This window comes from Pleurodeles waltl, chromosome 7 (genome assembly GCF_031143425.1).
Source record: "Pleurodeles waltl isolate 20211129_DDA chromosome 7, aPleWal1.hap1.20221129, whole genome shotgun sequence".
In the NCBI taxonomy this organism is placed as follows: Eukaryota; Metazoa; Chordata; class Amphibia; order Caudata; family Salamandridae; genus Pleurodeles; species Pleurodeles waltl.
In genome coordinates, this window is record NC_090446.1 from 587,106,073 (window position 1) to 587,122,686 (window position 16,614).

The window sequence follows — 16,614 nt, forward strand, 5'->3', positions numbered from 1 at the left end:
CCCTCCCCATCATCAAACTCAAAGGTAGGGAATCCGCATTGTCAGTCTATGTTGTGTGGTCACTGCACATGAGCTCGGGACCACTTCAGTCATATACATGTCACAGTATTTTTTTTAAATTACTGTGACATGCATATGTCAGGACCTCAACTGTGTGGGGCACGGAAGGGGACATACTAGTACCTGGCACATATTGCACACATACCCAGATGTCATTTTGGTGTCAGTATTCATTGTTAAATGAATGCTGGCACCACAATGAAGTAACATTCACAATTGTCAACTATGTCCATGTGTGCACATGGCAAGGGGACCTGTACCTGTGATGTATTGCTTCCAGTTGTGTATGTGAGTCGGTACTTGTATGCATGTGTGCGATTGGATTGGCTGGTTGAGGTGGAGGAATTTAGAGTGGGAGATGTGGTTGTGTCAGATTGTGTACCACTTGCATATGGGTCTGATGTTGTTGTGTATGTTTGGATGTGTGTTGTGTTGCTGTGTGTAACATTCAGGTGAGTGTCACTGTTGTGTGGTGGTCATTGTTGTTATGTATGTAGTTGTTCTTTTGTGTGAGTGTGTTTGTGTAGATGAATGTGTAGTTGTGTTGGTTGTCATGCTTGTGTCGTATGTGGGTGTAGTGTCAATAGTGTGTGTATGCTGTATCATGGATGTATGGCAATGTGTGTTTCTGGCATGTATGTGTTGTGGTGGTATGGCACTGGATAATAGAGTGTATGGGGTGTGTTCTGTAGTGTGTAGGGCAGAGGAACACATATGGCTAAGGTACAGTGTATGTGTGACTTACCTCTCTTCCATAGCCAGTGCCATTGTACGGTGTCCATTGCGTCCCACAATGGCCTCCCTCTGTCAGCAATCTGACGCCAGTACACCACCTGCAGGACTTGTAACATCTAAATATGATTAGCGGAAACCCGTCAGCCTGGTGGCTTGGAAGATCCCCCAGTCATAGTGTTCCGCGACTCAGCCGCAATACATCTAAATACAGTCGGAACACAGTCTACTTGACACATACTTCAGTCCACAGCTGCACCAGATTGGCAGTAATTCTGTCAAGATCTAAATTGGTTTCTAAATTAAGGTCTCCCAGAGGAACAATGAAGGAAAGTTGTTAATCCCTTTTAAAAAATGCATCACAATGGGGAATTTGGAAAAGGGAGATCTGGTCTGACAGACAGAGAAATGCTGACAATGCTGCTAAATTCTCCTAGATAGTACCAATCTCACAACCCCTGTGGAGAACCTGGGATACCTTGGCCTACAAATGATCTACGCTGTTGTCCATGCACCATGTATCAAAGTTATTCCATCTGACACAGTAAGCTGATTTTGTAGAGGATCAATGTGCCGAAAGAATGAAGTCAATCATTTCCATGGCAGCTGAAGGGAACTCATGTCCCGGCTTAAACTCCAAGCATGTAGGCTTAGCCCTTGAAGATTGAGGTTCAGTACCATCCTCTCTGACTGGGAGAGGAAGTCCAGTCTGAATGACAGCTTGAAAAGGGGAATGTGCAAACCACACCTTCCGCAGCCAATACAGGGCATCTTCCTCAGGACCTGAGGAAGCAAAGGCAAACACATAACGCTTTTGAAAGTTCCACCTCAACTAAAAACGTGACCTCCAAGTCTCCTGTCAATGGATATTGGAGGGTGAAGAGCTGCTGGCACAGAGCATTTTCTGAGGAAGAAAACCTGAAGAGTACCCCAATGGGCGAAGATGACCTCTGGTAGAGGACGCCACTTGTGGCCAGCAAGATAAGACTGGCTTAGAATCTCAGCTCTGACATTGAGACCTTGATAGGTGATTGGTGGTGAGAGAGATCCACTGGCAGTGTGCCGAAGACTACAGTCTCAACTCTTCCTGGAACAGGAGGTGAGACCCTACACCTGAGTGCTTGTTGACATATCTCATCATTGTTGTATTGTCTGTCAAGATCTGGACAGACCTACCTTGGCTGGAGGGGAAATAGGTCTTGAGCCCCAGTTAAAACGCCAGCTGTTCCAACAGATTGCTGGGGGGATCCTGTTCCTCTGGAGTCTAAAGACTGCTGATCTCCAGATGTGCTCTCCACCCTAAGGTGAAGGCATCTGTCACAACTGTAGCCATGGTCGGAGGGGCAGTGAATGCCATCTTGCAGCTCCAGTTCACCTTGTTCCCCCATCAAATCACTTCTGTCCCAGAGCTGGTGTCTAACAGATCTCCCCCATACTGTACCCTCTGCCTCTGGAGAGACCACTGCAGGGCCTTCATGTGCCAATGTGTGTTCATGACCAGGAGAATGTAGTGTACCAGCAAATCAAGGAATGTGAGAATCTTAGACTTGCACACCTCGTGGAAAAATGGAATAATTTTCTGGATGCCAGAAATCCTCTAGGGTGGAGGGAAGGCACAGAGCAGGGTGGTGTCCACCACTGACCCTATGAACTGAGTCATTAGAAGGGCCACAAGTGGGATTTGGACTCATTGATTGAATAGTCCAGTTTGAGCAACAGGGATGTTGTCAAATGCAGATGGTACGTACCCACCTCTGTCGATCCAGATTTGTTTAGGTAGTCATCCATGTAAGAGAAGAAATTGGCTACCACCACCTATTTTGTCTTTGTGAAGACACAAGGTGCTGATGATAAACCAAAGGGTAGCACTGCAAATTGGTAGTGCACAGAACCACTACAAATCACAAGTGCTTCCGATGTGACCGTAGAATGGGATATTAGAGTATGTATACTGCAGCTAGAGTAAAACAATCCAATCTTCAAGCTCCAATGCCAACAACACTTGAGCTAGGGTCAACATCATCTTGAACTTTTCCTTTTTGAGGAAAAAATGTGACTCCCATGCCACTAGGACTAGATCGAGGATGGCATCATTGAAGGGGAGCAGAGGTTCTGAAGTTGGTACTGATTATTTATTATCCTTTGTTGGCAGTTGTAGGTCTAACACCTCAGCCTTTTCCTTCAACTTAGGAAATTGCATCACTTCAGGTAACTGTGACCTGGTGGGGAAATCCATGACTAACTCTGCGGAGGTGTCCACACCACTCAGAAGATAATCCTTGGAGGTCCTGCCCCTGATCTCCATCACCACCTGTTTTCCCATAAGAGTAATGATCCAGGGGATCTGTGTTGGTTCCAAAAGTTCCATGAATTCTGCTCCACTGCTGCGGTATTCCTCGTTTTCTATAAGACAATGGGTCCCTCTATGTAATTTGCTTTGTTGGCTGGCTTCAGGGACTAGCGCAGATGGTGCTGGTGGAAGAGGACCCAATCAAGGCGTTGAAGGTTGCCATGCCATTTAACAGATCACCGAGGCGAGGCAATGTGGAGTCAGTGTGCGTTCAGATGGGGTGGCACTGAATGGTGTTGGGGCCATAGGCACAGGCATCTAGAAGACATATGGAGCAAAAGTGCCCAAAGGAAAGCTGGATGGCATTGATGCTTTAACAAAAATGGAACACATAGGCCCTCATTACAACATTGGAGGTATATACCGCTGTAGGAGGCTGGCCTGGTTTGTGGTGGGTACCTTGGGTACTTACACCTTATACCAGGTCCAGTTATCCCTTATTAGTGAAGTAGTAGTGTTCTAGCAGCTTAGACTGATAGAGGTAGCTATTGCAGAGCAAGTTAGGCTGAACTAGGAGACATGCAAAGCTCATGCAATACCACTTATATTTGCACAGTACTTATACACAAGTAAAGACAATACTCAGTGTTACCAAAAATAAAGGTAGTTTATTTGGGTGGCATAGTACCAAAAATATCTTAGAGGCAATACTCCTTCTGGAGGTAAGTATTATACACAATATATACACTAGACACCAAAATAAGACAAGTAATTAGACATAGGATAGTGCAAACAATAGGAAATGATGTAGAATGCAATGGGAGAAAATAGGTCAAGGGGCAACACAAACCATATACTAAGAAAGTGGAATGCGAATCACAAATTCCCCCCTAGACAAGTGTAGTGTGTGCAGAATCACTGGGAGAGTAAGAATGCAGTAAAGGTAAGTAAATTACCCTACCCCAGAGCCCAGAAAAGTAGGAGCAAAGTACTGCAAGTTTCCTTAGGACACACTACACCGCATGATTGGAATTATCGCAGGAACCAACCAAGACTGCAAACATTCTTGGACCTGAAGACCTGCAAAAGAAGGAGACCAAGTCCAGAAGTCGAAAGAAGTTCCAGGAAGGACAGGAGCCCCTCCCAACCCAGAAGAGGGTGCAAAAGAAGAGTCCCCGTTTGGACAAAGACTGCAGAAGTGCACCCTAGGAAGATGCCAGCGGGTTCATGCATGATGCAAAGGATGTCCCACGTTGTGAAGTTGGATGCAGGTGAGTTTTGGTGCCGGCAAAGTCACGTTTTGCATCAACTAGGCTATCTGGACCCAGGAGGGACCTGGGGGCCTCAACTCTGTGTGAGGAGGAAGAGGGGGCTCTCATCACTTCAGAGAGCCCTCAGAGCGCCAGATAGAACCCATGGGAGTCCCAGGACATGGGGACAAAGGAGGTGCAATATGCGGTTGGTAAGCCCTCCAGAGTGCCCCCACACCTTGCAAGGCAAGATGGCTGAAGTCTGGGACACACTGGAGGAGCTCTGGGCACCTCCCCTAGGGTGGTGATGAACAGGGGAGTGGTCACTCCCCTTTCCTTTGTCCAGTTTCGCGCCAGAGCAGGGGAGAAGTGGTCCCTGAACTGGTGTAGACTGGCTTATGCAAGGAGGGCACCATCTGTCCCCTTCAAAGCATTTCCAGAGGCTGGGGGAGGCTACCCCTCCCCAGGCTGTAACAACTATTCCCAAAGGAAGAGGGTGTAATACCCTGCTCCCAAAGGAAATGCTTTGGTTTGCCTTCCTGGGACTGAGCTGCTCAGACCCTAGGAGGGCAGAATCCTGTCTGTGAGGTGGCAGCAGCTGTAGCTGCAGTGCAAGTCTCAGAGAGCTGGTTTGGCAGTACAGGGGGTCAACGGTGGAGCCCCCAGGATGTATGGAATTGGATCCCCCATACCAGATTTGGAATGGGGGGACAATTCCATGATCTTAGACACCTTACATGGCCATATTCGGAGTTATCATTGTGAAGCTACATATATCTATTGACATATATGTAGTGCACGCTTATAATGGTGTCCTCGCACTCACAAAGACCTGGGAAATGGCCCTGAACTATGTGGGGGCACCTTTGCTAGTGCAAGGGTGCCCTCACACTTAGTAACTTTGCGCCTAACCTTCAGCAAGTAAAGGTTAGACATATAGGTGACTTATAGGTTACTTAAGTGCAGTGAAAATGGCTTTGAAACAGTGTGCGCACTATTTCACGCAGGCTGCAGTGGCAGTCCTGGGAAAGGGTTTGTGTGAGCTCCTTATGGGTGGCAAAAGAAATGCTGCAGCCCATAAGGATCTCCTGGAACCCCAATGCCCTGGGTACCTAGGTACCATATACTAGGGACTTATAAGTGGGGTCCAGTGTGCCAGTTGAAATTGGTAAATGAAGTCACTAGCCTATAGTGACAAATTTAAAAGCAGAGAGAGCATAAGTTCTGAGGTTCTGATTAGCAGAGCCTCAGTGACACAGTCAAGCCCTATACAGACACACACATTAGGCCATAACCTATGAGTTCTGGAGTCCTGACCAGCAGGATTCCAGTGAGACAGGCAAAAACATACTGACATACATGTAAAAATGGGGGTAACATGCCAAGAAAGATGGTACTTTCCTACAACCGCCTACCGCTGCGGCGACGGCTGCCAAAAGACTGTCGCTACGGCTAACAGCCGTCCACCATATTATGACCGTAGCCGGCCATGATGGTGGTGGATGGCAGTGAGGTGGTGCTGCTGCCAGCTGCAGCGCCACGCCAGTAGACCGCTGCAGACTGTATCATGACACATGATACGGCCTGGTGGTGTTCTTCTGGCGGACGCTGCCGCTGGCAGCAGCGCCCCGTCTCCTGCCGGAAGACCTACTGACATCAGGTAAGACGGGGGCTCTGACAGGGGAGGGGGGTGGGGGGTGTTGTGTGTGTGTGGGGGGGTGTCAGTGCGTGCGTGTATGCGGGTGTGAGATGCGTGTTGTCTGTGTGTCCGCGGTATGGATGTGTGTGCGTGTATGTTGTGTTGTGTGCATGCGTGTGTGCATGTATGTATGTCTGTGTGTGTGGATGTGTGTGTGAATGGATGTATGCATGCATGGATGAATGTGGGTATGACTGTGTATATGCGTGTGTTAGATGGTGCGTGAAGGTGCGTGTATGTGGTGGGGAGGGTCTGGACTAGAGGGGGTGGGCACACCAGGGGGGCGGAGTAGCCCCTATCAGTGACAGGGAAGCGATTCCCTGTCACTGTTAGTGCCTACCGCCATGGTTTTCGTGGCAGTAAGGAAGCCACGAAAACCATGGCGGTAGGCGGGGTCATAATCCCACAGGTGGGCTTGTGAAGGCCGCCTGTCTGGAGACTTCAGTCTCCAGCCTGGCGATCGTTACTGCCATGGCAGACGGTGTGGTACATTGGGGGGTTGGCTTGAGCCAAACCGCCAATGTCATAATATGGGTAAAGGTACCGCCAGCCTGTTGGCAGTACATTTCTCCATTTTACTGCCGTCCGCCAAGGTTGTAATGAGGGCCATAGTGTTTAAAAACACTGCTAGATCCCAGCCTGGAGTTGGAAACTCTGGGTTCGAAGGCATGTGTGCCAAGGGGTAAAGAATGAAGGTCTTCAGCACTGAAGAAGATTGAAGTTTTGGATTTGCATGGCCGAGAGTCGTGGTCTAAACTGAGGTGCCATTGGAAGAATGAGCGGGTGTTCATAATAGACATTTGTTCCTCACAGTCCCTGAAGGGATTAAATCCTGATTTCTTAGGGGGTGACATGGTACTGCACAGTTAATATTTTATGTGAGAAAATTCCTCAGAGATAGAATCCACGTCAAAAGCACGGAAAAAGAGGAATTGACATTGGTATGCCGGGGCAGGCACTGACACCATTTCTGGTGCTGTTACGAAGTCAGTGTCTGTCAAAGCCCAGCTCACCTGAGTCCTTGTTCAGTTCTGATGGAGGTTGAAGACAATCCGACCCCACCCTGAAACTGCTTGTTCCAGCACACTAGTTTTTAAAACAGTGCACTAAGAACAGAAGCTCAAGGGAAGGGGGGAAGTGGATAAAATAAAATAAAGAGACAACAGCGTTCTTGCGTTTCCACTGTTGAAGTGCTGCACAAATCTGCGGCCCTCTCTGACTTCTGTAGAAACTGGTGCCTAATGAAACATAAACAAAGAACAGATAAGTACATCCTATTCCTAACTGGGTTCCTGACTATCCCTTTATTTATTAGAAATTTTCTTCTAAAAGTACCTCTTGGATCCTGGTCTCTAGTTTCCAGGTTTGGAATGTGTTACTGCTCTGGGATGTGCTTTCTATTACTCTAAAGCTTCTAAAACATTAAACAAATACCGTTATCAGAATTATCAATATCAAACATTCATCTTAATATAACTAAAGCCTAAATTGCCAATAGCAGACTCACTTTTCCCATATTTCCAGAATCTTTTATAAAACAAATACTGTACTTTTACGTCAAAATACAGCATGTAATTTGTGCAAGTCCTTGATTTACTGTTTGCCTTGCTGTTAATGGTTTCCACGGTTCGATTCTTAAAAGTTCCATAAAAAAAATGTTTGCTTCACAAAGTTCCGCAAAGTATTGTTGTAACAAAGAGTTTGAATCACAATGTTCGTGGAAGGTATCTTGTTTCAAATTGTCTATACACGAATCCAGAAATTGTAGTCAAAGTTCTTTCAGGTAATAAAAGTTTTGCACTTACTTGTTGCTGGCAAGAGATACTGATCAGTCTAACCTTGTCTTCTTTCTCTTTTGCAGGTTGCTTGTAGGAGAGAGGCTGAGGCAAGGAGGAACCGGAAACCGGAAGAAGGAAGAGCCAGCAGCTGCGCCCATTGAAGCCAATGAAAGTCTGTAGAGAGCAGGAGTGCCAGCGCCGAGGGATCTGTCCTCAGGTAAGCGGGAGATAGACGAGCACAAGCACTGGGCAAGGCTCGGGGGCTGCCTTTTATAGACAGGGCTGGGTGTGGTCCTCACATGCTGCACATGTTCTTGAAAGGTGTGCAGAGCTGGGTGTGGTTTGAAGAGCTGGGTGTGGTCCTCACATGCTGCACATGTTCTTGAAAGGTGTGCAGAGTTTCAGTTATTATGCAAATGAGTTAAATTAACACATGGCCTAGAGAGGAGTGTTTTAAAGAAGCCTTGGTAAAAGCAAGGCCCAATGTGTAAACAAAACAGCACATTAAACAACATACACAGAAGCCTGGGGGGGGGGGAAGGTGAGATAACAAGAAAGGCTTTCAATAGTAAGTTTAAAAGGGAGCTATTACAGAACCCACTAGTGCAGTGAGAGGGGACATGCTCTTTGCTGTGCACAAACCCTAACAGTTGCCCCCCTCAAAGGCCCTCCTACAGGACGGGGTTTTCCTGGATTTTTTAAATAAAACCGTCTAATCAGCTGTGGGGCATGTACATATGATGCTGGTTCCCATGAATTCTCAGATTCATCATATCCTTTCCATTCTACTAAATAAAACAGACGTCCACTAATTCTTTTTGAGTCTTTTATGCTTTTCACTTCATATTCTAGATTTCCCTTAATTGGTATGGGTGGAGGTGGTGGTTCAGGTCGGGTTTTTGGATTGTACGGCTTAAGCAAGGACACATGGAATGTAGTATGTACTGGATATTCTTTTGGTAAATCTAATTTTACTGTTACCGGGTTTACTATGGCAGTTATACTAAAGGGTCCAATGAAACGTGGTTGCAGCTTTCGGGATCCCTCTATGTTTAGGTTCTTTGTGGAGAGCCATACCTTGTCACCGATTTTATACATTGGGGCCTCAGATCTGTGTTCGTCTGCTTGTCTTTTCATGCTTTCCTTGTACTTTAATAAATGTTTCCTGGCTTTGTCTTGTATGTCACCTAACCTTGTTAGTCTATCCGGTACTGTAGGTAACAGAGAATCTTCTAACAAAATGGGTATAGCTCTTGGATGATACCCCTGCAAGAAATAGAATGGTGAGCAAAGTAGAGCTGAATGCTCAGTATTATTATAAACAAACTCCGCTACAGGGAGAGCTTCCAACCATTCACTAGAATAACCAGCCAATAAACAACATAGCGTTTGAAGTAAGGTTTGGTTCAGTCGTTCAGTCTGTCCATCTGTCTCTGGGTGGAAAGCAGTGGATAATGCCACATCTATTTTCAGTTTTTTACATAATTTTTTCCAAAATTTAGAGTTGAACTGGCTCCCTCGGTCTGACACCACTTTGCTTGGCAAACCATGTAAACGCACAATTTCCCTTATAAAAATATCGGCAAATTCTGCCGCCGTGGGTAATTTCCGTAATGGTACAAAATGTGCCATTTTAGATAAAAAATCCACTATAACCAACACTGTTGTGAAAGATTTTACAGGTGGTAAACCTACAATAAAGTCTACGCTCACAGTGTGCCAAGGTTGCTTGGGTGTTGGCATTGGTATTAACAAACCGTCAGGGGCCTTATGAGAAGATTTATGTCTTGCACAAATTGGACAGGTAGTGACAAATTGCTTAATGTCCTTTCTTATAGTGTCCCACCAAAAGTGTTTTTGCACATTTTCCAGGGTTTTTACCCAACCAGGATGACCTGCCAACGGTGAGGCGTGATGCCAAATTATCACCTGTGTTTGTAATTCAGAGGTGGGCACTAACAGCATGTTGTCGTGATACAATAAACCTCGTTGTATTGTGTTATGGGAATCCTTTAACCAATCCTGAGGTGCTATTTGCATGTGTGCATTATATAGATCTGTGATGAAATCCTTCTGTTGTACTGGTGCCAAAAACGTTTGGGGAGGAATAATGGGTTCTCCTATTTTATCTTGTTTCATGTCTGAAGTATGTCCGTATCTAAATAACACATCAGATTGAATTTGTTGTGCACCTGGTCTATAGGTTATTACAAAGTCAAATGTGCTAAAAAAAATTAACCAGCGCATCTGACGTGGTGTTAGTGCTTTAAGTGATCCAAAAAACTGTAGGTTCCTATGGTCAGAAAAGATTGTAACTGGGTACTTGGCTCCCATTAAATGGTGCCTCCATTCTGAAAAGGCTACTTTGATAGCTAGTAGTTCCCTTTCAGCCACAGTGTAATTTTGTTCAGCTGGTAATAACTTTTCTATTCACCCAATCAATTTTTGGGTTATGAGTTGTTAACCAGGGTACCCCGAGAATCAAACCAAAATTAGGAGTATCTATCAGATCAAAGCTAATCACCTCTGTGTGCCCGTTCTGACAGACCATAACAAGTGGACTTGTTTGTTTTGTGATTAATCCAGAGGTCAACTCTGACCCATCCACTGCACATACTGCATCTGGACAAGGCTTTAGGCACATAGGAAGTCCTAAGTTTTCAGCTAACTTATTATCCACAAAATTTCCTGTCGAGCCTGAGTCCAGTAGGACAGGGAGAGAATGCCTCACTTTGGTAGTAACAATTAAAACGACCTGAATTATGAAATGTCTAGGTATGTGCGGTACCATGAAGGCTGCAGCATTAGAGGTTTGATTAAGATGTTTTCTCGAACAAGTAACCTCTCCCCTTGTCGAGCTTAATCGTTTCCCGATTCAGTTGAGGAGGTGGAGGAAACAGCACCCTTTCGTGGATTTTTAGGCTTTACTGGACATTCTCTGGCAAAGTGACCTGCCCTTCCACAATATAAACATAATTGAAGTTTTCTCCTTCTTTCTTTTTCCTCTGATGTGAGTGAACCTCTGAGTGTCCCTATTTGCATAGGCTCAGGTTCAGGGAGTTTATTATCTGGGTCTTTCTTCTCGTGTCTAATAAAAGTTAACCGTGATTCCAGTTTGTATTTATCTCCCTTTCTTTCTCCTAGTCTATGTTCTAATTTCACAACTAAATCTACAAAGTCCGAATAGTCTTCTGGCAAATCAACGATATGAGCCAGCGCGTCTTTTAACTCGTCTCTCAAACCTTTATAGAAAAGGGAGACACGCTTTTCTTCTGGCCAGTGTGTCTCGGTGAGTAAATGATTAAAACTAGTGAGATAGGTCAATAAATCCTTGTTACCTTGTTTAAGATTTAAAAGCTCATTATCACTTGCCTGCATGAAAGTGTGTTTTGCAAAAAGGCTGGTCATGGTACGTTTAAATTGATTCCAATTATGGAGGATGGGATCATCTCTCTCCACAAAAGGAATTGACCAATTGGCTGCTGTGCCACCCAAATAAGACAAGACGAATGCCACTTTCGTAGCATCAGTAGGGAACTGTTGTGGCTTACAAACGAAGTGTAATTGACATTGATTGATAAAAACATGGAATTTGTTACTATCTCCATGAAAACGTTCAGGTGCTGCTAAGGGCACAGCATTAGGAACATTAACAGTGACCTCAACTGGGGGAGGCAAAGTTGTATGTTTTGATGGCGCCCCTGTCTCTGAGGAGGTTTTAATCAAAGGCGTAAAAGCTGTGTTCCACTGAGATACCCTAAATTTATACCTGCTTAAATCCTGTTTTAAAGAGGTATTCTCCATCTTTAATCTCTCTATGTCCTCTTGCATATGTTGCAAGATGCCAGACACTGATTCATTATGAGCCAAGTCCTCATTTAGGGCCTGCGCCATATTCGTGACGTCAATGCCCTCTATTTCTTCCCCGATATTCATCGTCCACCAGAACTGAAATTTATTTATTTATTTAAGGCTTGTGCTTCTGTCAAAGCCCAGCTCACCTGAGTCCTTGTTCAGTTCTGATGGAGGTTGAAGACAATCCGACCCCACCCTGAAACTGCTTGTTCCAGCACACTCGTTTTTAAAACAGTGCACTAAGAACAGAAGCTCAAGGGAAGGGGGGAAGTGGATAAAATAAAATAAAGAGACAACAGCGTTCTTGCGTTTCCACTGTTGAAGTGCTGCACAAATCTGCGGCCCTCTCTGACTTCTGTAGAAACTGGTGCCTAATGAAACATAAACAAAGAACAGATAAGTATATCCTATTCCTAACTGGGTTCCTGACTATCCCTTTATTTATTAGAAATTTTCTTCTAAAAGTACCTCTTGGATCCTGGTCTCTAGTTTCCAGGTTTGGAATGTGTTACTGCTCTGGGATGTGCTTTCTATTACTCTAAAGCTTCTAAAACATTAAACAAATACCGTTATCAGAATTATCAATATCAAACATTCATCTTAATATAACTAAAGCCTAAATTGCCAATAGCAGACTCACTTTTCCCATATTTCCAGAATCTTTTATAAAACAAATACTGTACTTTTACGTCAAAATACAGCATGTAATTTGTGTAAGTCCTTGATTTACTGTTTGCCTTGCTGTTAATGGTTTCCACGGTTCGATTCTTAAAAGTTCCATAAAAAAATTTTTTGCTTCACAAAGTTCTGCAAAGTATTGTTGTAACAAAGAGTTTGAATCACAATGTTCGTGGAAGGTATCTTGTTTCAAATTGTCTATACACGAATCCAGAAATTGTAGTCAAAGTTCTTTCAGGTAATAAAAGTTTTGCACTTACTTGTTGCTGGCAAGAGATACTGATCAGTCTAACCTTGTCTTCTTTCTCTTTTGCAGGTTGCTTGTAGGAGAGAGGCTGAGGCAAGGAGGAACCGGAAACCGGAAGAAGGAAGAGCCAGCAGCTGCGCCCATTGAAGCCAATGAAAGTCTGTAGAGAGCAGGAGTGCCAGCGCCGAGGGATCTGTCCTCAGGTAAGCGGGAGGTAGACGAGCACAAGCACTGGGCGAGGCTCGGGGGCTGCCTTTTATAGACAGGGCTGGGTGTGGTCCTCACATGCTGCACATGTTCTTGAAAGGTGTGCAGAGCTGGGTGTGGTTTGAAGAGCTGGGTGTGGTCCTCACATGCTGCACATGTTCTTGAAAGGTGTGCAGAGTTTCAGTTATTATGCAAATGAGTTAAATTAACACATGGCCTAGAGAGGAGTGTTTTAAAGAAGCCTTGGTAAAAGCAAGGCCCAATGTGTAAACAAAACAGCACATTAAACAACATACACAGAAGCCTGGGGGGGGGGGGGAAGGTGAGATAACAAGAAAGGCTTTCAATAGTAAGTTTAAAAGGGAGCTATTACAGAACCCACTAGTGCAGTGAGAGGGGACATGCTCTTTGCTGTGCACAAACCCTAACAGTTGCCCCCCTCAAAGGCCCTCCTACAGGACGGGGTTTTCCTGGATTTTTTAAATAAAACCGTCTAATCAGCTGTGGGGCATGTACATATGATGCTGGTTCCCATGAATTCTCAGATTCATCATATCCTTTCCATTCTACTAAATAAAACAGACGTCCACTAATTCTTTTTGAGTCTTTTATGCTTTTCACTTCATATTCTAGATTTCCCTTAATTGGTATGGGTGGAGGTGGTGGTTCAGGTCGGGTTTTTGGATTGTACGGCTTAAGCAAGGACACATGGAATGTAGTATGTACTGGATATTCTTTTGGTAAATCTAATTTTACTGTTACCGGGTTTACTATGGCAGTTATACTAAAGGGTCCAATGAAACGTGGTTGCAGCTTTCGGGATCCCTCTATGTTTAGGTTCTTTGTGGAGAGCCATACCTTGTCACCGATTTTATACATTGGGGCCTCAGATCTGTGTTCGTCTGCTTGTCTTTTCATGCTTTCCTTGTACTTTAATAAATGTTTCCTGGCTTTGTCTTGTATGTCACCTAACCTTGTTAGTCTATCCGTTACTGTAGGTAACAGAGAATCTTCTAACAAAATGGGTATAGCTCTTGGATAATACCCCTGCAAGAAATAGAATGGTGAGCAAAGTAGAGCTGAATGCTCAGTATTATTATAAACAAACTCCGCTACAGGGAGAGCTTCCAACCATTCACTAGAATAATCAGCCAATAAACAACGTAGCGTTTGAAGTAAGGTTTGGTTCAGTCGTTCAATCTGTCCATCTGTCTCTGGGTGGAAAGCAGTGGATAATGCCACATCTATTTTCAGTTTTTTACATAATTTTTTCCAAAATTTAGAGTTGAACTGGCTCCCTCGGTCTGACACCACTTTGCTTGGCAAACCATGTAAACGCACAATTTCCCTTATAAAAATATCAGCAAATTCTGCCGCCGTGGGTAATTTCCGTAATGGTACAAAATGTGCCATTTTAGATAAAAAATCCACTATAACCAACACTGTTGTGAAAGATTTTACAGGTGGTAAACCTACAATAAAGTCTACGCTCACAGTGTGCCAAGGTTGCTTGGGTGTTGGCATTGGTATTAACAAACAGTCAGGGGCCGTATGAGAAGATTTATGTCTTGCACAAATTGGACAGGTAGTGACAAATTGCTTAATGTCCTTTCTTATAGTGTCCCACCAAAAGTGTTTTTGCACATTTTCCAGGGTTTTTACCCAACCAGGATGACCTGCCAACGGTGAGGCGTGATGCCAAATTATCACCTGTGTTTGTAATTCAGAGGTGGGCACTAACAGCATGTTGTCGTGATACAATAAACCTCGTTGTATTGTGTTATGGGAATCCTTTAACCAATCCTGAGGTGCTATTTGCATGCGTGCATTATATAGATCTGTGATGAAATCCTTCTGTTGTACTGGTGCCAAAAACGTTTGGGGAGGAATAATGGGTTCTCCTATTTTATCTTGTTTCATGTCTGAAGTATGTCCGTATCTAGATAACACATCAGATTGAATTTGTTGTGCACCTGGTCTATAGGTTATTACAAAGTCAAATGTGCTAAAAAAAATTAACCAGCGCATCTGACGTGGTGTTAGTGCTTTAAGTGATCCAAAAAACTGTAGGTTCCTATGGTCAGAAAATATTGTAACTGGGTACTTGGCTCCCATTAAATGGTGCCTCCATTCTGAAAAGGCTACTTTGATAGCTAGTAGTTCCCTTTCAGCCACAGTGTAATTTTGTTCAGCTGGTAATAACTTTTCTATTCACCCAATCAATTTTTGGGTTATGAGTTGTTAACCAGGGTACCCCGAGAATCAAACCAAAATTAGGAGTATCTATCAGATCAAAGCTAATCACCTCTGTGTGCCCGTTCTGACAGACCATAACATGTGGACTTGTTTGTTTTGTGATCAATACAGAGGTCAATTCTGACCCATCCACTGCACATACTGCTTCTGGACAAGGCTTTAGGCACATAGGAAGTCCTAAGTTTTCAGCTAACTTATTATCCACAAAATTGCCTGTCGAGCCTGAGTCCAGTAGGACAGGGAGAGAATGCCTCACTTGGGTAGTAACAATTAAAACGACCTGAATTATGAAATGTCTAGGTATGTGCGGTACCATGAAGGCTGCAGCATTAGAGGTTTGATTAAGATGTTTTCTCGAACAAGTAACCTCTCCCCTTGTCGAGCTTAATCGTTTCCCGATTCAGTTGAGGAGGTGGAGGAAACAGCACCCTTTCGTGGAGTTTTTAGGCTTTACTGGACATTCTCTGGCAAAGTGACCTGCCCTTCCACAATATAAACATAATTGAAGTTTTCTCCTTCTTTCTTTTTCCTCTGATGTGAGTGAACCTCTGAGTGTCCCTATTTGCATAGGCTCAGGTTCAGGGAGTTTATTATCTGGGTCTTTCTTCTCGTGTTTAATAAAAGTTAACCGTGATTCCAGTTTGTATTTATCTCCCTTTCTTTCTCCTAGTCTATGTTCTAATTTCACAACTAAATCTACAAAGTCCGAATAGTCTTCTGGCAAATCAACGATATGAGCCAGCGCGTCTTTTAACTCGTCTCTCAAACCTTTATAGAAAAGGGAGACACGCTTTTCTTCTGGCCAGTGTGTCTCGGTGAGTAAACGATTAAAACTAGTGAGATAGGTCAATAAATCCTTGTTACCTTGTTTAAGATTTAAAAGCTCATTATCACTTGCCTGCATGAAAGTGTGTTTTGCAAAAAGGCTGGTCATGGTACGTTTAAATTGATTCCAATTATGGAGGATGGGATCATCTCTCTCCACAAAAGGAATTGACCAATTGGCTGCTGTGCCACCCAAATAAGACAAGACGAATGCCACTTTCGTAGCATCAGTAGGGAACTGTTGTGGCTTACAAACGAAGTGTAATTGACATTGATTGATAAAAACATGGAATTTGTTACTATCTCCATGAAAACGTTCAGGTGCTGCTAAGGGCACAGCATTAGGAACATTAACAGTGACCTCAACTGGGGGAGGCAAAGTTGTATGTTTTGATGGCGCCCCTGTCTCTGAGGAGGTTTTAAACAAAGGCGTAAAAGCTGTGTTCCACTGAGATACCCTAATTTATACCTGCTTAAATCCTGTTTTAAAGAGGTATTCTCCATCTTTAATCTCTCTATGTCCTCTTGCATATGTTGCAAGATGCCAGACACTGATTCATTATGAGCCAAGTCCTCATTTAGGGCCTGCGCCATATTCGTGACGTCAATGCCCTCTATTTCTTCCCCGATATTCATCGTCCACCAGAACTGAAATTTATTTTTTTATTTAAGGCTTGTGCTTCTGTCAAAGCCCAGCTCACCTGAGTCCTTGTTCAGTTCTGATGGAGGTTGAAGAC